This window comes from Rhinoraja longicauda, chromosome 35, assembly GCF_053455715.1.
Source record: "Rhinoraja longicauda isolate Sanriku21f chromosome 35, sRhiLon1.1, whole genome shotgun sequence".
In the NCBI taxonomy this organism is placed as follows: domain Eukaryota; kingdom Metazoa; phylum Chordata; class Chondrichthyes; order Rajiformes; family Arhynchobatidae; genus Rhinoraja; species Rhinoraja longicauda.
In genome coordinates, this window is record NC_135987.1 from 1,143,115 (window position 1) to 1,165,335 (window position 22,221).

General features: G+C 49.3%; 3 non-coding genes across 3 annotated transcripts in view; 2 read left to right on the forward strand and 1 right to left on the reverse strand.

Annotated features, from left to right (window-relative positions):
* The window catches only part of trnak-cuu (transfer RNA lysine (anticodon CUU)), a 73-nt gene extending 61 nt beyond the window's left edge, over positions 1 to 12 (forward strand). The window contains exon 1 of the tRNA in view: positions 1 to 12. This exon is cut by the window's left edge and continues 61 nt beyond it. This is a non-coding gene — a tRNA (tRNA-Lys).
* Positions 13 to 11,075: 11,063 nt separating this feature from the next.
* Positions 11,076 to 11,147, reverse strand: trnaw-cca (transfer RNA tryptophan (anticodon CCA)). Its single transcript has one exon. It is a non-coding gene; the product is annotated as a tRNA-Trp (tRNA).
* Positions 11,148 to 14,875: 3,728 nt separating this feature from the next.
* trnal-cag (transfer RNA leucine (anticodon CAG)) lies at positions 14,876 to 14,958 on the forward strand. The gene has a single exon. It is a non-coding gene; the product is annotated as a tRNA-Leu (tRNA).
* The last annotated feature ends 7,263 nt before the right edge of the window (positions 14,959 to 22,221 follow it).

Below are 22,221 nucleotides of genomic sequence, written 5' to 3' on the forward strand. Positions count from 1 at the left end.
CCACGTTGGGCGACACTTTATTTTAACTAATACGAATAGTAAACCAATACCCGTCCACTTAATGGTAAAGGAACACAATGCACCTGGGAAATTTTCATAGGACAGGAGAAACTGAGGTCGCCCATCTCCGTGACATTCTTTTAGACATTCAACTAGTTGTTGCTGCCAATGAAATCGAGGGCGGGGTCATTCCCCTGAATTATAACTTTATAACTATCTCCATAATAGTGCGAAAATGTAACACGAGCAATTAATTACGGGATTTTAGGCACAAACTGCTGGAGTAACTGAACGGGAGGGATCTCTAGAGGGAAGGATCAGGTGACGTTTCGGGTCATAGAAACATAGAAAAATAGGTGCAGGAGTAGGACATTCGGCCCTTCCAGCCAGCAACGCCGTTCAGTATGATCATGGCTAATTATCTAAAATCAGTACACCGTTCCTGCTTTTTCCCCATATCCCTTGATTCCTTTAGCCCTAAGTTACAGTAGCTCTAACACTCTCTTGAAAACATCCAGTGAATTGGCCTCAAGTGCATTCTGTGGCAGAGAATTCCACAGATTCACAACTGTCAGGATGAAGATGTTTTTTCTCGTCTCAGTCCAAAATGGTCTATCCTTTATTCCTAAACAGTGTACCCTGGTTCTGGACTCCCCCAACATCGGGAACATTGTTCCTGCATCTAGCCTGTCCAATCCTTTAGTAATTTTATATGTTTCTATAAGGTCCCCTCTCATCCTTCTAAATTCCAGTGAAGACAAGCCGAGTCGACCCTTTCTTTCATATGTCGGTCCCGCCATCCCGGGAATTAACCTATTGAACCTACACCGCACTCTCTCAATAACAATAATGTCCTTTCTCACATTACGAGAATAAAATTGGACACAATACTCCAGGAACGGTCTCACCAGGGCCCTGTACAACTGCAGTCGGACCTCCTTGCTCCTAAACTCAAATCCTCACGCAATGAAGGCCATGTTTTCTTCACTGCCTGCTGTACCTGCAAGCTTATTTTCAGTGACTGATGTACAAGCCCACCCAAGTCTCGTTGCACCTCCCTTTTTCCTAATATGACACCATTCAGACAATAATCTGTCTTCCGTTTTTTGCCACCAACGTAGATAACCTCACAGTTATCCACATTATACTGCATCTGCCATGCATCTGCCCACTCACTCAACCAATCCACGTCAGTCTGCACCCTCAGTGCAGCTCACACTGCCACCCAGCTTTGTGTCATCCGCAAACATGAAGATGCCACATTTAATTCCCTCATCTAAATCGTAAATAGATATTGTAAATAACTGGAGTCCCAGCACCGAGCCTTGCCGCACCCCACAAGTCACTGACTGCCATATTGAAAAGGACCCGTTAATTCCTACTTATTGCTTCCTGTCTGCCAACCAATTCTCTATCCATGACAATGCTTTACCTCCAATACCATGTGCTCTAATTTTGCACACTAATCTGTCGTGTGGGACCTTGTTATTGGCTTTTTGAAAGTCTAGTTACACCACATCCAGTGCCTCTCCCTTATCCATTCTACTTGTTCCATCCTCAAAAAATTCGAGAAGATTAGTCAAGCATGATTTCCCCTTCATAAATCCATGCTGACTTTGACCGATCCTGTCGCTGCTTTCCAAATGCACTGCTATGACATCTTTAACAATCGACTCAAGCATCTTTCCCACTACAGATGTAAGGCTTACTGGTCTAAAATTCCCCGTTTTCTCTCTCTGTCCTTTCATAGAATGTGTGGTTACATTGCCTACCCTCGAGTCCACAGGAACTGATCCAGAGTCAAGAGAACATTGGAAAATGATCACCAATGCACTCACGTATCCTTTCAGTGACAGTTGTACAAGGACACCCAGGTCTCTTTGCACTTCTCTTTTTCCTAATCCAACACCATTGAGATAATAACCTGCCTCCTTGTTTTTGCCGCCAAAGTGGATAATCTCACATTTACCTACATTATACTGCTTCTGCCTTGCATTTGCCCACTCACTCAACCTGTCCAAATCACCCTGCAACCTCCTCGCGTCCACTTCGCAGTTCACACTGCCACACAGCTTTGTGTCATCTGCAAATTTCCTCGTGTTACTTTTAATTCCATCATCCAAATCATTAATATATATTGTAAATAGTTGCGGCCCCAGCACCGTACCTTGCGCCACTCCACTCGCCACTGCCTGCCATTCTGACAAGGATCCGTTTATTCCTTCTCTTTGCTTCATATATTTTGTATACAAAATCATGAGAGGAATAGATCGGGTAGATGCATAGAGTCTTTTACCCAGAATAGGGGAATCGAGGGCCAGAGGTCGTAGGTCAAGGCGAAGGGGAAAAGATTTAATAGGAATTCGAGGGTTAACGTTTTCCACGCAGAGGGTGGTGGGTGTATGGAACAAGCTGCCAGGGGAGGTAGTTGAGGCTGGGACAATCCCATTGTTTAAGAAACAGTTGGACAGGTATATGGGTAGGACAGGTTTGGAGGGTTATGGACCAAGCGCAGGCAAGTGGGACCATGTTAACTGGGACATTGATAGCCGGTGTGGGCGAGTTGGGCTCCAGCTCCACTCTCTCTCCCCACCACCCCCCCCCTCTGTCCTCCACCCCTCCTCCCCCACTCTCTCCTCCTCCCACCCTTACCCCCTCCTACCCCAACCTCCCCTCCACACACTCGCCCCACCCCCATTCTCACTGTCCCCCTCCCCCCCATTCTCACTGTCCCCCTCCCCTACCTCCTCTCCCCCTCACTCTCCCCTCTTCCCCACCCCCAATCTCATTTGACCCCCACTGTCCGTCTTCCCCCATCCCCACATTCTTCACCCCACCATCACCCCCACTTCCCCACATTCCCTCTCTCCTCTCCCCACACTCCTCCTCCCCTTTCACTCTCACTGTCCCTTTCCCCCCATCCACCTTCCCCCCTTTCCCTCTCTCACCTACTTCTTCTCCCCACTCTCTCCTTCCCTGACCCCCCACTGTCCCCCTTCCCCCCACTCTCCCCCTCACCACACCCCCCTCCCCCGCTGTGCCCCCCCCAGTCACACTCTCCCTCCCGCCCCACTCTCTGCTCATCCCAACCTCTCCCTCTTCCCTGACCCCCACTGTCCCCGTTCTCCCACACCCCCACTCTCTCTCCCCCCCACCACCACCCCCACTCCCCCTTCCCCGCTGTCCCCCTCCACAGTCCCACTCTCCCTCCCACCCCCACTCTCTGCTTCTCCCACCGTCCCCTCCCCCCACTCCTACTCCCCTCCCACCCCCACTCTCTGCTTCTCCCCCCTCCCCCCACTTTCTCCTCCCCCACCCCCACTCTCTCCCCAACCCCCTTTCCCCACCACCCGCTTTCCCCCACGCTCTCCTCCCCCCACCTCCCCCTTTCCCCACTCTCTCCTCCCCCCACCACCCCCCATTCTCTCCTCCCCCAGCCCTACTCTCACTCCCGCCTACCCCCCGTTCCCCACCAAACCCTCTTTCTTCTCTGACACCCCCCGCCTCCCCACTCTCTCCTCCCCCCACCCTCACCCCCGTCCTACCCCCACCCTTCCCTCCACCCACTCGGGTACCACGCACAGTCCCCTCCGTGGAGCCGTTGGCGGGAAAGTGCAGGGGAGGAGGGGGCGCCGGACTACTCGAGTTGGGCAGCGCAAATGGGACTACTCGAGTCGGGCAGCGCAGGTGGGACTACTCGAGTCGGGCAGCGGAGGTGGGACTACACGAAGCGGGCAGCGCAGGTGGGACTACTCGAGTCGGGCAGCGGAGGTGGGACTACTCGAGGCGGGCGGTAACTCTGGGGATGGGAGAGAAGAGAGAAGCGCACACAAAGTGGCGGAGCGTGAGGAGGAGGAGGAGAGCGGCCGCCATCTTTCTGATGTGGCGATGGGTTGTCGACGACGCCATCGGTGGAAGCGGCCGCTGAAGGAGGAGGAGAAGAACCTGCCCGCTGCGCTGCGGCCTGTGGGCGGTTACGGTGCCCGGGCGGGAGAGGGGACTCAAGGACACCGTGGGTTCAAGGGACGGAAGGGAAGGATGAGTGGACCATCAGTCCGACCATCTCCCTCCTGCTCGGGAGTGTCCCCCGGGTGTGAGAGAGTGGGGAGAGTGAGGGGAAAGATGAGAGGAGTAAAAGGCGAGGGGATCCCCCGATTGTGGGCGGGCTGCTCCGCCAACGGCGTCCACCTCGTTTGTGAGAGTGAGGAGAGGCCTCACTCAGCCGCAGACGCACAGCACCTTGAAACATGTGTATAGAAATGAGAGTTTTAATGTTTGAAATGTCTCTAACTTTAAATAAAACTTGCTATAAACAGTCGCCAGGACAGTGGTGATTAAGGTGGCGCCAAAATTGTGGCGCTATGGTTTACCGTTTTGGCTGCATGCCCACATATCTCTCAGAGAGATAAACATACATACATACAAATATATTTATATAAACATAGCACAAAAAGTAAGGAAATTTGTGTTTGGTAGGTTATTTCTTTGTTGTAACAATGCTTCTTGGCAATAAATCTTATACCGTTGGAAAGCCTGTTTATTTCCCTTTTAAATGGTGCCACATTTGTAAGGAACATGCATTTGTGGGATGAGCAGCAGAGCTGAGTATGTGGGTTGAACCCATGAAAAATCAGCCAAATCTCTGCCAATGCCAAACAGCTTATTCTGCCATTGATTCTTGTTCGGTGTTGTTTGGTGGATTGGATGATTGAAGTCTGAAGAAACAAGACATATTGGCAATTTAACAATTTATTCATTTAATAAACAGGAGCCTCAGTAGCGTGTGGAGGAACCATACACAGCCACAACAGCCTGGCACCTCCTCCTCATGCTGGTCACCAGCCTGGTCACACACTGTTGTGGGATGGCATCCCATTCTTCAACCAGCATTTGTCGCAAGTCAGCCAACGTGGTTGTGTTGGTCACTCTGGCATGAACAGCACGCCCAAGCTGATCCCACAAGTGTTCAATGGGGTTGAGGTCAGGACTGCTGGCAGGCCATTCCATCCTCTCCACTCCCAAATTCTGGAGGTAGTCTCTGAGAAACCCTGCTCTGTGGGGGCGAGCATTGTCATCTTGGAGGATACAGTTCAGTCCCAGACTGTGGAGATATGGGATTGCCACTGGTTGCAGAATCTCATCTCGATATCTCTCTGCATTGAGATTGCCTCCAATGATGACAAGCCTCGTTTTTCCAGTGAGGGAGATGCCGCCCCACACCATCACACTGCCTCCACCAAAAGATGTTACTCTATCGGTGCAGCATCAGCATAGCATTCTCCACGTCTTCTCCACACTTTGACCCTATGATCCAACTGCCGTAGGCAGAATCTGGACTCATCGCTGAACATAACGTTCCTCCACATGTTCAGGTTCCAGTGCACGTGTTGCCGACACCAGCGCAAATGGGCCTGATGGTGAAGGGCAGTCATGGCAGGCCTCCTGGCAGCCCTATGAGACCGGAGATCGGCTGCGTGCAGTCTGTTCCGAATTGTCTGGGCAGAGAGCCGTCGGCCATATCGTCCTGCAAACCTTGACTGCAAATCTGTAGAAGACAGCCTACGGGTCCTAAGTGCTGACAGGGTGAGGAAATGGTCTTCTTCGGGTGTCGTCTTCTTGGGACGCCCACTTCGCGGCCTGTCTCTGACATCCCCTGTTATATGGAACTTGGCCTTCACTTTGGAGATGGTACTAGGGCTCACTCCAAATAATGCCGCAACTTGGTTTTGCGGAACACCAGCTTGAAGTTGCCCTATCGCACGGGCCCTAACCAGATCAGTCAAACGTGGCATGCCGATTCTTGGAGCAGACACCTACTGACCACTGTAGCAGGGCCCATGCTCACAGATGCTGCCAATCAGGTGCCAATCAGGCACCTGTTTGTCCGCACCTGGGGGTACCAGAAGCTCAAAACAAGAGTCAATAGCAACAGCAGAATAAGCTGTTTGGCATTGGCAGAGAAGATTTGGCAAATTTTTCATGGGCGCAACCCATATACTCAGCTCTGCTGCTCATCCCACAAATGCATGTTCCTTACAAATGTGGCACCATTTAAAAGGGAAATAAACAGGCTTTCCAACGGTATAAGATTTATTGCCAAGAAGCATTGTTACAACAAAGAAATAATCTACCAAACACAAATTTCCTTACTTTTTGTGCTATGTTTATATAGCTGCATGAATTGTACCGGCGCGGGGGTGGGTGGGGGGTGGAGCAGCAGCAGAGCTCTCGTCAAACCGAACGTTCATTGGCAGGCACTCCCTTCAGCCATGCGAGTGCCACCACAAACGAGCGGGAAAGCCGACGGCGACTACATCACAACACCTCCCGGCGGCATCGCTCCCCAGTCTGAGGAATGTCAGACGTGAGGTCCGGGGGGGGGGGGACGCATTAGCTAAAGGTCCACGGGGGTGGGGGTGGCATGATTTAAAGGTCGGGGGTGGTGGTAGCGCATTAATTGAAGGGCGGGGGGGAGGAGCGAGGTCATTTCCCTCCCGGCGGTCAGCGTTGCCCGATCTGAGGAATGTCAGACGCGAGGGATGGGGGGTGGTGGGGGTGGTGGGAAGGTATTATTTAAAGGTCCGGGGGGGGGGGGGGAGCGCGAGCTCATTTCTCAGGCACACCGGTCCCATTGTGACGTCACACGCTGAATAACGGCGGGGGGCGGGGGGCGGGGGGGGCGAGCTCATCGCACAGGCACACCGGTCCCATTGTGACGTCACATGCTGAAGACCTTCAGGAAATTGGTTAGAAATGAAATGTTTTAACTTTAAAACCTCTGTAACTTAAAAAATATACGACCAATTTAAATAAAAGTTGTTGGAAGCAGTCGCCACAAGAGTGCTGATGAAGATTGTGGCGCTATGGATATTTTGAATTACATACGGATTTATATATACAAGATCTGCGTTTTAATATATAGACTTGACCAAGTGCCCCCTTTGGGCCTATTCTTCGTACAGGGGGCAGAGGGAAGGAGAGAGGGTGTCAGTGAGTGAGCCCTGGAACCAAAGCCTCTCCTGTATTGGTGTAGCACCCTCAACCTCCCACTCAATCCCACTTTCCCCACCCCCTCTTCCCCCACTAACCCACTCCATCCCCCCTACCCTACCCCCACTTGCATCTCCCCTGCCCCACCCCCACACCCACAGCCCTGCCTCCACCCCCTTTCCCCACGCCTACTCCCCCACTCCCCCTCGCCTCACCCGACTACCCTCCCCTCACCCCACCCCCACTCCCGTGCACGCACCCCACTCTCCCCACCCAAATCTTTCCTCCTCCCCACCCCCACTCTCCCCCACCCCCACTCTTCCCTCCTCCCCACCTTGCCCTCCTCACCAGCCCTACTATCCCCCCCCACTCCCAACCCCACTCTCTCCTCCCCCACCCCCCACTCCTCCTCCACCCTCCTCGCCTACCCCCCTACTCTCACCCCACCCCACTCTCATTCTCCACTTCCCCCTTTCCCCCCACCCCTCCATTTCCCCCACCCCTTTACCCCACCCACTTTACCCCACCCACCTTTCCCCCCCACACCCACTCTCTCCTCCCCCACCCCTCCCCCCAATCTCCCCTCTTCCACATCCCCTGTCCCCCTTCCCCCCACCCCAATCTTTCCCCGCACCACCACCCCATCCCCCGCCCCAACACCCACTGCACCCTTCCCCGCACCCCTCCTCCTCCCCACCCCCACTCTCCCCATCCCACACTTCCCACCTCCCTACCCCAGCCTGCCCTCCTTCTCAGCCCCACTGTCCCCCCACCGCCACTCTCTCCTCCCCCACCCTGCCCCTCAATCTCTCCTCTCCCACCCCCACTCTCACCCCCCACACCCCCTGTCCCCACCACCACCCCTTTCCCCCTCACTCCCACTCTCTCCTCCCCCAAGCCGCTCCTTCACCACTCTCGCCTCTCCCCTCCTACCCCCACCCTCCCCTCCACACACTCGGCCCCCACGCCGACTTCCCTCCGCGGACCCGGTGGCGGCGAAAGCCACTTACCACTATCCGTGCGTGGAGGGAGGAGGAGGGAGCTCCGAAGTGCGGCGCCGGCGGCTGTGGCGGCGGTAGCTGTGACTACTCAAGGCGGACAGCGCGGCGGCAGAGGCGCGGTAGGGCGGCTGTTGGCTGGGAATACTCCAGACCGGCTGTGGCGGCGGCGGTAGCGAGGACTACTTGAAGCCGACAGCGCGGCGGGAGGCGCGCACAAGATGGAGGAGGAGGAGGAGGGGGAGGGGGAGGAGGGGGAGGAGGGGGAGGCGGAGGGGAGGAGCAGGAGGAGGAGGAGAGCGGCCTCTCTTTTCTGCAGTCGCGACGCGGCCGTGGGTGGAAGCGGCCCTCAGTGGAAGCGGCCGCTGAAGGAGGAGGAGAAGAAGCTTCCCGCTGGTGCTTGTGAGCGTTGACGGTACGGGGCGCTGGGCCAGGGCGGCAGCGGGAGGACGCCGTGGGTTGAAGGGACGGCAAGAAGGATTAGTGGACCATCAGTCCGTCCATCTCTCTCCTGCTCGGAGTGTCCCCCGGGTGTGGAATAGTGGGGAGAGAGGAGAGAGGAGAGAGGCGCGTGGCGGCCTCGCTAACGGGGTCCATCTTGTTTGATTGAGCGAGGAGAAAGGTCGTGCGTGCCCCTATGGTGACGTCATACGCAGAGCACATTGAAGAATTGGGTTTGAAATGAAATTAGAAATGAAATTTCGATACTTCAAAATCTCTCTAACTTAAAAAATATATGACCAATTTACATAAAACTTGTTATAAACAGTTGCCAGTACAGTGGTGATTCAGGTGACGCTAAACCTGTGCCGCTATGGCTTACCGTTTTGGCTATAGATCCACATTTTCAGAGAGATATTTATACATATATACAAGATCTAAGTTTTAGTAAGATACTAGACCAAGTCTAGACCCCAGTCGCGACTTCTCTCCCGTAATCTACACTGACTCTTCCCGATGTATGGCAAGTGCTCAAGTGCCCTATTAATACATCATTAAAATATGAAGGGAAAACTAGTCAGTGCCTTCCTGTTTTATAAGACCACATGACATAGGAGCAGAATTAGGCCATTTGGTCCATTGTGTTTGCTGCGCGATTCGATAATGGAAAATCTGTTTTTCTTCAATTTCAATCCCATTCTCCTGCCTTCTCCCAATAACTTTTGATTGCCGTATTAATCAAAAACCTTTCAATCTCCGCTGGAGTAATATCCAACGACATGACCACCGACACCGTCAGAGGCAATGAATTGCACAGGTTCACCTCTATTAATCTAGTATATCTCCTCCAGATTCTATCCAATGCCAGCTCATCCTTCCTTTGATATGGGTCCAAAACTGCTCGCAATATTCCAAATGTGGTCTAACAATCGCCCTTTAGTTCCTTGGTATTGCATGCTTCCTTTTATTTACTGGCCTTTCGAGATAAATGCTGACGTTAAATTTGCCTTCCTTACTACTAACTCAACCTGCAAATTAACCTTTTGGGAATCCTGCACCAGTCCCTTTGCACTTCTGATTTCTGAATCTTATACTAAATAGTCCAAGCCTTTATGCTTTCTAAAAAAGTACAGAACTGTACATTTTGCTACGCTGTATTCAAATGCCAATTCTTTGCCTTCTCTCCTAATCTGTCCAAGTCCTCTATGGACTCCTTGTTTCCTCTGCACCACCCGCCTCTCCACCTATGTTGGTATTATCTGCAAACCTGGAAACAAAGCGAACAATTCTAGCATACAAATCATTAATATATGACGTGAAAATTGGCGGACCCAACACTGACCTCTGCGGAACACCACGTCACCAGCAGCCGACCAGCAAATGCCCCTTTATTCACACTCTTTGCCTTCCGCCAATCAGCCAATTTTCTGTTCATGCTGGGGGCTTGCCTCTGATACCTTATTCAGCAGTCTGCCGCGCAGCATCTTGTCAATCATTTCTGAAAATCTAAGCAAATCACATCCACTAATGCTATTTTCACGACGATGCTTGTTACCTCCTCAAAGAATTCCAACAGGTTTGTCTGGCAAGTTCTCTCTTTACCAAAACCATGTCGCTATTTTATTATACTTTTCCTGGTGCCTCGAAACACCATCCTTCGTAATGGTCTCTAAAGGTTTACCAAGCAGTGAAGTCAGGAAAACTGCGCTATAACATTCTTTCTTTTGCCTCGATCCCTTTTAAAATAGTAGAGTTACATTGGCGATTTTCCAGCCGCCTGGACCAGTTCCCGATTCTAGTGATTCTTGAAAGATTACGAATGCATCCGCAATCTCTACAGCTACCTCTTGCAGAACTCTGGTATTTAGTCCCTCTGGTCCAGCAGCCTCACGTGCGCCATCTTCGGACTTCCAGCTTCACAAACACCTTCTCCTTAGTAATAGTGACTGCATTAAAAACACCCCCTGACTTGATTGTAAAAGTTGATTGGGTGGGTTGTTTACATGCAAAGGGACGTCTGGAAAGTGAGAGTACAATGTGCTCCTGTTAGCATTAGGGGCAAGGCAGTTATAAGCAAGTGACCCAGGATTACGAGAGAAATTGAGGGTCTGTTTAGGGAAAAGGAGGCATGGGTCAGGTATGCACAGCTGGATCGCATGTATCCCCGGAGGAGTGCAGGGTATTGAGGAGCATGCATAAGAAGGAAACGGGTTCTGTTCCGTTTTCTCTGAATACTCTCCTTTGACGACCGCTAATATCTGTCAAACTTTGTGAAATGTGAGCATCCAGAAGGTTGCCAATGTTCAGCGGGCACGTTGTTCTTTTCGGAGACTAATAATAAAGAATAATAATAATAAGGTAAAGATGGAGTTCACACCGTATGTGCTGGAACGTTGGCACTTTCCTTCCAATGATGCGGCTTCGCTCGGTCGCCCGGTGAGATTCTTCTGTTTGTTACACTTTTAATCTCAAATTTTCATCACCCGTATCTTTTCAAATAATAAAGTTATCTTAGAAAACAAGAAGAAATTATAATATAACATTACCAAATGCCTGTTATTGGGAACGGCAGGCGACAGTGCGCGGCTCTCTGTAAGGAACTACTGCCGAAAGGACCATGATGCCAAAACCCATCAAAGGCGTTTGTGACCTCGACGTGATTCGAACACGCAGCCTTCTGATCTGGAGTCAGACGCGCTACCGTTGCGCCACGAGGTCTGATGGCACTATTTAAGCGGCGAAAATAATGTGGCTGAGTCGGCTGAGTGAGCAGACAGGCAGCATTAATCATGTGTACAGAATGTCCGCGATGTTATCGATGTGCTGCGAATCCCAAGCGGAGAACTACTGCTCCCTGCGTGAGCCGCGCCTGGAAGACACTTTCTCTTCGCTGATTCAGTCTCGCACAGTGGACACAGTTTCCAGACAGCGTGCTTCAATGATGTCCATTAGATTAATTGAGCTGGATTTGATCCAAACTTCCGACGTCTCCGTCTGTCCGCTCAGTAGTTTATTCATATTGAATCACAGAGTTCCGGTTTACAGTGTGGCGGCTGTTTATATTTCCCGGGCCTGGCATTCATATAGAAACATAGAAACACAGAAAATGGGTGGATGAATAGGCCAATCCACCCTTCGATCCAGCACCGCCATTCAATATGTTCATGGCTGATCATCTAAACATCAGTAATGCGTTCCTGTTTTTCCCCCATATCCCTCGATTCCGATGGCCCGAAGAGCCTAGTCGACAAATTATTTCATCATGTTTCAATCCCGCCATCCCGGGAATTAACTTGGTGAACCTACGCTGCCCTCCCTCAAATTGCACACAATACGCCAGGTACGGTCGCACCACATCCTTGCTCCTAAACTCAAATCCTATCGCATTGAAGGGCAACATGCGTTTAGCTTTCGTCACTGCCTGCTGTACCTGCATGCTTACCTTCAGTGACTGATGTACAACGATACCCAGGTCTCGTTGCACCTCCGCTTTTCCTAAGCTGACACCATTCAGATAATGTGTGTAGGAAAGAACTCCATATGTTGGTTTAAATCGAAGGTGGACACACAAAATGCTGGAATAACACAGCGGGACAGGCAACATCTCTGGAGAGAAGCAATTTGCGAGGTTTCTGGTTCAGACCCTTCTTCAGACTGATGTCAGGGGTGTAGGCGGGACAAAGATAGTGTCGGATGAACCGGAAAGGGGAAGGGGCTGGAGAGAGAGAGAAAGCAAGGGCTATTTGAAGAGCGATAAGTCAATGTTAATAACGTTGGGGTGTAAGCTACCCAAGCGAAATATGAGGTGCTGTTCCTCCAATTTGCGCTGGGCCTCACTCTAGCAATGGAGGAGGTCCAGGTCAGAAATGTCAGATTGGGAATGGGAGGGGGAGTTGAAGTGCTGAGCAACCGGGAGATGAGGTAGGTTAAGGCGGATTAAGCGGAGGTGTTCAGCGAAACGATCGCCCAACATTCGCTTGGTCTCTCCGATGTACAGAAGTTGACACCTGGAACAGCGGATACAGTAGATGAGGTTGGAGGGGGAACGTTCCGCAGAGAACGTTCCCTGCGTAACTCCCTGGTCAACTAGTCCCTTCCCACCCAAACCAGCCCCTCCTCAGGTACTTTATCTTGCAATCGTGGGAGATGCAAATCCTGTCGCTTTACCCCTCCCCCTCTACTCCATCCAAGGACCCCAACATTATTTCCAGATTCAGAGGTTCACTTGCACCTCCTGCAACCTCATCTACTGTATCTGCTGTTCCAGGTGTAAAACCTCTGTAAATCGGCGAGACCAAGCGCAGGCTCGGCGATCGTTTTGCTGAACACCTCCGCTCAGTCCGCCTTAACCTACCTGATCCTCCGGTTGCTCACCACTTCAACTCCCAACGGTATGCACATTGACTTCTCTAACGTCAAATAGCCCTTACTTTCCCTCTCTTTCCATCTCCTCCCCTTCCCAGTTTTCCCACCAGTCTTACTGTCTCCCACTACATTCTATCTTTTTCCGGCCAACTCCCCTCTCATCAGTCTGACGAATGCTCTCGACCGAAACGTCGCCCATTCCTTCTCCTCAGAGATGCTGCATGTCCCGCTGAGTTACTCCAGCATTTTCTGTCTAGCATTCAGATAATAATCTGCCTTCCTGTTCTTGCCACTTAAGTGGATGACCTCACATTTATCCATGTTATACTGCATCTGCCATGCATCTGCGCACTCACCCAACCTATCGAAGTCACCCTGCAGGCACATAACATTCTCTTCGCAGCTCATACTGCCACCCAGTTTTGTGTCATCCTAAAACTTGGAGATGTTACATTTAATTCCCTTGTCCAAACGTCACAACGTCAATCGCCGGCCGTTTGTGTCTAAACTGACTCCCATAATATCCCGAGTGCGGTGCTGCTCTGATCCGGTCCCTCATGCCACCGTTAGCATCATTGCTAGATTCCGTAGTACGGTGGTGAACACGTTCGCCAGAGTTTGCCCGTTCGTCACCGGCGGAAACCATTCACCATCTTCTGCTTCTTCACACAATGGAAGGCTCCCGTCGATTTCCTTTCAAAGGTAATTGTGTGTTAAGTTGATAATACCTAATTGCGTTTCGGCTCCAATTTCTGAAGACTTGCCGTCGGTTCCAATAACTTCCATAGGGTTCACCATAGTTACTCCATTCAGAAAAATATACCATTCGCAGAACTGATGTCCAGAAGGCCTAATATCGTGTACTTAATTAATCTCACAAATCCGAAGCAATGGAAACACTAAAGTATAAATCTTCAATTCCTTTAACAATAATTTTTCTTCTAAAGGAAGTGAACGCATTTCTGTAAACTAGCCTTTTAGCCAAAATATTTCACTTCAACACCAATATTTCAGCGCGAACACATGGCTGGAAAATGGGTTCAAGATCCCATCTGGACTGAAGATTATTTCGCTGCAGAGAGCAGGTTGAATGATACAACCTGGTCCTGCCGCATATTCATCGGTTATTCAATGTCAGCCATTAGTTTAATTGGGTTTAAAACTCAGGTGAGAAGAACCTTTTTCACCCAGAGAGTTGTGAATTTGTGGAATTCTCTGCCACAGACGGCAATGGAAGCCAAATCACTGGATGGATTTAAGAGAGAGTTAGATAGAGCTCTAGGGGCTACTGGAATCAAGGGATATGGGTAGAAGGCATGCACGGGTTAGAAGGGTGAGAGGAGATCCCCAGGATTGAAATATCAATAACTAGAGCTCATGGGTTTATGGTAAGAGCGGCAAAGTTGAAGAGTATGAGCAAGGCAAGTGTTTTCTCAGAGGGCCTTGGAATACTTTGCCGGGGTACTGCCATAGGCAGATATGATAGTGGCATTCATGAGCTTTTTGGATAGGCACATGTAATGCAGCAAGTGAAGCGATATCGATCACGTGCAGGAAGATAAGAGTTGGTCGACATGATGTTCGGCACAAATATTGTGGAAGAAGTACCTGTTTCAGTGCCTTATATTCGATGTTCCTTCTTCCAGTTCTGTCTATTACGAGGGCATGAACATGTTCGGTCCGAACGTCCTTAAAATTTAGAGTTTTAACGGTGATCGTATCTAAATATGTAAAATCCCGAGTCCCTGACAAGGTATACGGCGAAATGTGTTCACGACAGGAGACATTCCATCGGAATGATCTTGTCACAGGGTATGGGGCCAACCATGTAGAACTGAGGCACTTTTCTCTTTCAGCGTTCAGATTTGGTTCCAGTTTATAGCATTTGCCGTCCCTTATGACGTCAACCGTTTAAACGACCTAGAAAAACCTGCAATTTTCCACTAAGGAGACGTGTTCATTAGAAGTATGAAAGCAGGGATTTTATTTTAAACATCGAGATACCAGAGCAGGTTGAAGCGCGGTTAATATGTAACATGAGTATACAGTACTTTAATCTTTCTGAGTGGTTGTGTTTTGTGGTCAGGATGGCCGAGCGGTCTAAGGCGCTGCGTTCAGGTCGCAGTCTCCAATGGAGGCGTGGGTTCGAATCCCACTCCTGACAAAATAATATTTTAAATCACAATTCTCCATCTGCTTGTTTGATTGACTTCGGTTTGTTGCTTTCTGTTGGCCACCAGTTTTGTCTTGTTCCTTCGTTATTCCGGAAGTTGAAAGCACGTTGTTCTTCCAAACGATCACAACTGTTCTCCCTTGAATGTCATACCTACTAAAGTTTTTCCGATCTTTCCGACATAACCGCTAAACATTTACACAACATGTCCCTTCTCTATTTCTGCTAGTCGTCGAGACCGTCATCCCTATTACTCCCATGTCTTGTATTCTCCTGCTACTCACCTCTTTAAGCGCCAGAAACGAGGCGAGGTGGCCGACACGTTAATGGGAAGGGCCACTAATCCATTGTGTTTTGCACGCATGGGTTTGAATCCCATTCTCCTCGTGAGCTGTTCTGTTGAGTTAATTTGAATTAGCTTACTTATAGTCAATAGACAATAGACAATAGACAATAGACAATAGGTGCAGGAGGAGGTCATTCCGCCCTTCGAGCCAGCACCGCCATTCAATGTGATCATGGCTGAACATTCTCAATCAGTACCCCGTTCCTGCCTTCTCCCCATACCCCCTGACTCCGCTATCCTTAATAGACAATAGACAATAGACAATAGGTGCAGGAGTAGGCCATTCAGCCCTTCGAGCCAGGAGTAGGCCATTCAGCCCTTCGAGCCAGCACCGCCATTCAATGCGATCATGGCTGATCACTCTCAATCAGTACCCCGTTCCTGCCTTCTCCCCATACCCCCTCACTCCGCTATCCTTAAGAGCTCTATCCAGCTCTCTCTTGAAAGACTGAAAAAGTTTTTCCTCATCTCAGTTCTAAATGGCCTACCCCTTATTCTTAAACTGTGGCTCCTTGTTCTGGACTCCCCCAACATTGGGAACATGTTTCCTGCCTCTAACGTGTCCAAACCCCTTAATAATCTTATACGTTTCGATAAGATCTCCTCTCACCCTTCTAAATTCCAGTGTATACAAGCCTAGTCGCTCCAGTCTTTCAACGTATGATAGTCCCGCCATTCCGGGAATTAACCTAGTAAACCTACGCTGCACGCCCTCAATAGCAAGAATATCCTTCCTCAAATCTGGAGACCAAAACTGCACACAGTACTCCAGGTGCGGTCTCACTAGGGCCCTGTACAACTGCAGAAGGACCTCTTTGCTCCTATACTCAACTCCTCTTGTTATGAAGGCCAACATTCCATTGGCTTTCTTCACTGCCTGCTGTACCTGCATACTTCCTTTCAGTGACTGGTGCACTAGGACACCCAGATCTCATTGTACGTCCCCTGTCCCTAACTTGGCACCATTCATAATATTCTGCCTTCCTATTCTTACCACCAAAGTGGATAACCTGACACTTATCCACATTAAACTGCATCTGCCATGCATCCGCCCACTCACACAACCTGTCCAAGTCACCCTGCAACCTCATAGCATCTTCCTCACAGTTCACACTACCACCCAGCTTTGTATCATCTGCAAATTTGCTAATGGTACTTTTAATCCCTTCATCCAAGTCATTAATGTATATTGTAAATAGCTGCGGTCCCAGCACCGAGCCTTGCGGTACCCCACTAGTTATTGCCTGCCATTCTGAAAGGGACCCATTTATTCCCACTCTTTGCTTTCTGTCTGTCAACCAATTTTCTATCCATGTCAGTACCCTACCTCCAATACCATGTGCTCTAAATTTGCCCACTAATCTCCTATGTGGAACCTTGTCAAAGGCTTTCTGAAAGTCAAAGTACACCACATCCACCGGCTCTCCCCTGTCAATTTTCCTGGTTACATTTTTTTCAATTTCTTACCTTGCTGGAGATGCGATTGTTTTCCGGATCGTATCTCCGGTCGTTTTCCGCGCTAACATCATGAAGCTGGCGGCCTTGCTCGAGGCTGGATTTGAGCCCGACCGCGGGGCCATAGGATCCTGCCATCCATTGCCTGGGATCGACGCTCCAACCACGGCCTGCGGACTTCAACCGAGGAGGTCGCAGTCCCGGGTAGAGACCGATGTCGGGAAGCTCCAAAGTCGCAGAAGGTTAGACCAGCCCCGACACGGGGTCTGATCGCCCGGCTGCGGGAAGTTGAGATTCCCCCGATGCGGGAGCTTGATCACCCCGACCAGGAGGGCCCGATCGCCGGCTACGGGAGCCCAGGTCGCCCCGTCAATGGAAGGCGCGAGGTCCCCGACCGCGATCGATCAAAGAAGGAATGAAATTGAACTTTTTCTTCGACTTCTCTCACAGTGAGGAATATGGAGGAGTCACAGTGGTAGATGTTTATATTTAAATGCACGTTGTGTGTTTTGTTGCTTTTTATTGTTATGACTGTACGGCAAATCAAATTCCTCATATATTGCAAAAAAACTTGGCTAATAAAGTTTGTCTGTGATGATTATGATAATATTCGATGGCATGGTTTTAAAGGGAGTTGAAATGAAAGGTGCGTGGCAAGTGTTTTAAACTGAGGGCTTGTGGGTGTTTGGAGCGCAATACCAGAGGTGTTGTAGAAACAGATACGATAGTGGCATATACGAGGCTCTTGGATAATCAGATAGATATTGTGATGTCTTGAGAGGTCGGGAGCTTTTCTCTTGAAGGTTGGGAGGTGTGGGTGCCGGAAATGAAGACAGAAAAGTTCTTGTTTTCAAACTTCAATTCCATATATTTACTCTTTTCCAAAACAGGTAAACTTAATTGTTTGCAGACAGGCACACAAAACCAAAACGGGTAGTTAAATCAAACCTGTAGCTTGCTGCCTTCTTACAAGATATTACTCAAACACTGCTTCTCCCCCTGTCTGCTCCAGTCGTTGTCTCTCTTTTTAAATACACAGCTTCCCTTCCCTTTTAGCTCTCTCACTGAGGCAATCAGCTCATCTGGTTCAGCTGAGCAGCAATCAGTGTCAGCAGCCATCAGTGTTAGCAGCAATCAGTGTCAGCAGCAATCAGTGTCAGCAGCAATCAGTTTCAGCAGCAATCAGTGTCAGCAGGGCATGCAGCCCTGCTGACTATGGGTTTTGTAGTCTTTTGCTGGCAGCCATGATGGTTTGTAGTCCTTGTTGCATCCACCGGGAGGAAATGTATCTCCCCTCTATGACTCTACCTCTCATGATATCACAATATGCAAAGAACCACATGTAGCCAGGTGAGGGTTGGTCTTGGCATCATGAACCGCACAGACATTGGCGGCCGAACGAGCTGTTCCTATGCTATATGTTCATGTTTATTGTTCTTTCTTCCCGTTCAGTTCTCGTAATCCTACTGCGTAATTCTGAATACGTCCAGTCAGATATTTTTAGGTTTCAGAGGTATAAGGGTAATCTACTCCAACACGTAAAAGTCTGAAGGGCAGAAGCGGAGATGTGTTCACGACGTGAGACCTTCGAACGAAGGTATATTGTCACAAGATACGGGGCAGGTCTTGTAAAAGGAGGCCCATATTTCTTTCAGCGTTAGGTTTTGATTCTAGTTTGCCGCAATCTGTCTTTTGTCAGCAGTATAAACGTCTCACCAGAGCCTAGTGAATCTGTAATTTTCCGCTCAGGAGACGTGCTTATTAGAAGTATTTAATGGGTGATAATTGTTGAAAGATCAGCGATTTACTTCTCCATGGATATCCAACAGGGTGGACACAAAGCACAGAGTGGACAGAACATTGATTACTGGAGCATGAATATGATATCATAGCTGAGAGAATAAGTGTGACGTTAACTACCCGGTCCTAACTGACGTAACATCGAATAGATGTAAACAATTTACATTCTAATGAAGATGTTTCAGGTACCTGAATGTTTAGAAGGAGTAAAAACGGGAAAAATAATTTACGTGGTGATGGATATGAGAACAGATTGGTTGAGTAAGAGACTTCAACTAATAGCTGGTCAGGAGGTCGAGCGGTCGAAGGCGCTATGTTCATGTCGCAGTCTCCACTGGAGGCGTGGGTTCCAATCCCACTCCTGACAATTTCTGCCTTGCTGACTCATTCCTCCAGACAAGTTTTGCCTTGCTGACTCATTCCTCCAGACGTTGAAAACAGTTCGTCCATCCAAACGATCACGACGGCTCTGGCTTGATTTTTACACGATTCATCGTCTTTCCCGGTCTTCTCGCGATCACGAGCAAGACTCAGGGCTCATGTTTCCGTCACTGTACTGATCGTCCCATATCCGTCGATTCCAGATATGCCCAGTCATTTATTGATGGCAATGTTTAATGAACTCAAAGACGGAGGATAACATGGTTATTTGGAAAAATGAAACACAAGCATCCAACATATACATTCCATGCAACGTTCTGTACGTACTCTATGTCGTGAAGACAGTCGTCTCCATGTCTTCCAACCAAATGCCCAAACCCACCTCACCCCGTCCACTGGAAACTTCCATTGCAACTGTAGGATGTTCAACACTTGGCTCTTCACCTTCTCCTTCTCCTTCACCTTCATCAAGGCTGCGAAAGTACCCTTCCAGAAAAAGCTGATATTTGGCACTTTTTGTCTGGAGGTGCACTTCCTCCAACCCGATCTATTACATTTCACGCTTACCATGTGGAGTCTTCAACATCGACCAGACTCAGCGTTGGCCGGGCGACCGCTTTGGCAGGCAACTAACTGTTTCTTGTTTGTAACGGCCACCTTGTTCCTCTGTATGTTATTTTAACTCCCATTCTTATTCACGCATTCATTTCTGCTCGGCCTTCTCCGCCACGTTCGTGCTAGACTGTAACTGACGGGAGGTCCTTTATATTCCGCTGGGATAGCCTATAATCTACTGGGATAAATAATGAACTATCTAATATCTGTAAACACAGCCATGGACTCCCCACTCCTCGGTCACCTACCCTATCCCTTTCGTCTCGTTAGCAAAACGCGTTATACTCCCCACCTTGTTGTATACACCCATCACTAACATACCAAGCCGCCTGTTTCTTTTCATCCTTTGTTAACGATTTCCATCCCATCAGCATCAACCATCTACCACATATCCCTCCCTTGTCTGGCTCGACTAAGATGCTAGGAACCTATGTCTGCGCCCTTTCTCGCCATTCCACTGCCTTATTTCATCTGCCACAGCTTCCCCATTATTTGCTTCTCCGACAACCTACAACCTCATCTCTCCCTCTCACTTCGAAATAAACGCTACGTTCTCTCCACGCTCTATATCCTGGCTGGTGACCTCGACCCGAAACATAAATCATGCCTTTATCTCAAAAGATAGTGTGAGAGACATGAATACCCGGAATGCAAGTATGAAGATTAGAATCACCACTATTTCCTCCTCGGCCACAGTGATCTCATGCTGTGCAGATGTCCGCCATGTTCAATTAAATGGCATTCCGTTATTAATAATCACATATGTTGGTCTCATCTGGGATCAACTAACAGACTTAGATAAAATAAAAGATCAAATCTGCCTCCTACACATTTTTAAACTATCACACAGAAACACCAGCCTGAGTAATGAGTGGACAGGTGAAACCTGAAAGGAACATTTTGTTACAGAATGATTAAACAGAAACGCACAGCAAAATCTCAACCTGAGCTGCAACTGCATAAAATGTATCTATGAAATTTGAGTACGACAGAAAAAAGATGGTGAAAAGCAACATCGATGTAAAATGTATAGAGGGACCCCGAGATCTGATTGTGGTTTGCATTCCAGGTTGGAGCTTTGGACAACGTAAAACATCTCGAGTCTGAGCTGGGGTCACCCCTTTGTAATATATGTTAGTGAGTGTCAGTGCATGAAATTGTGGGCTTTACCGTGAGTACATGCATGAAAATAACTCAGAAGTTTAGTTACACCAGCACGAAGAAATAAATATGCTGTCTGAATCTGGCATTGGGAATATAACCACAAATAATTCCGCGAACACATTTGGGTTGGAGCGGTCTCGGTTGCCAGCTCGGAGCGGATCAAGACCGGACATGGCCGGCGGCCGTCGCGAACAAGGACGAGTCCGGAGGCCGAAGGGACGGCCGAGAACGTTAACAAGGAGGACAAGGGCGGTCGAGAACAAAGGACAAGGACATTCTGGGCGGTCGACAACAACGACCCGTCGGTCGAGGGGAACAAGGGACAACGACCGGCCTAGCGGCCGATGATAAAAAATATCCGTCGTCCGCCGAGAACGAAGACCCAATGGCCACTGTGGAGCCCCGAAAACCAGAGGGTCGAGGAGGGAGCCGCTGGCAGAAATGGGCGCGAGGATTGGGCCGATAGGAGAGGGACTGGGGCATTGTTTCCAGCGCCTTCAAGGTCGGCTGCAAGAGGCGCTCGCCTGGCCACAGGCGGTCGACAGAGGAGAGGGTCGGCTTACCTTGGCTTACCTGGATAGGGGGCACTCCATGACCTCCAACACGTGGACTTTACTTTGCACTTCAGACTGTGTTTTCTGTTTTTTTCTTCTTTTTTTTAAACGGCGCCATAAAATTGTGGGGCATGTGCATTTGTGCGAAGCCTGGATCAGCTCATGGATATCCTGCTCTAATCGCGATAGACTGTGAAACTGAACCAGTTATCTGTGTTGGGGATCTTAGTGACAAGGAATACAGGAACCACGGAAAGTAACTAATAGTTCAGCAGCATCTTTGACGAAAGCACCTTGTCCAAGATGTAGAATGCCTACAGATGTCGGTCGCAGTGTTCATGTACATGGTACATTGGCCGGTCTGGTAATTCAGGTGCCCGATGATGCATGTTAAAACATTTCGCCCGGTTCCATTCTTGACATGTCGTTCACCAGGACTCTCGCAAATATACCGTTGGACGGCTTATTTGCTTTCTGTTGCCACGACCTCTTGCAGAAACGACGAGAGCGTTCTTCTGCATTTAGTCAGCGATTCTGATTAGCACAGTATCCATTGCATTCTGCGCATTCCCATCTCAGATCATTATATCAGTACACATCACTCGGGGCTGCCTCACTTCATTCAACTCTCTTTACTTACGCCAAGATCTCAGTGCAATTGTAACAGATAGAGAAGAAATGTAAACTGCATCTATGTAAGAAATGTCTTTGAGTGACGGCCGGAGACGGAGTGGTGTGGGAATATTGGTGGATAACCTGAGCGAACATGCTCAAATTCACAGCCTGTAGGACGAAACGTAGAGAGCTGGCCTGAATGTTTGAGGTGATCTGAAAATTTGCGTTTGGAGCATCATGGGTTCCGAAATAGTTCAGCTGGGAGAGCGTTGGACTGAATGTCTAAAGGTTCCTGGTTCAATCCCGGGTTTCGGCAGTGGTACC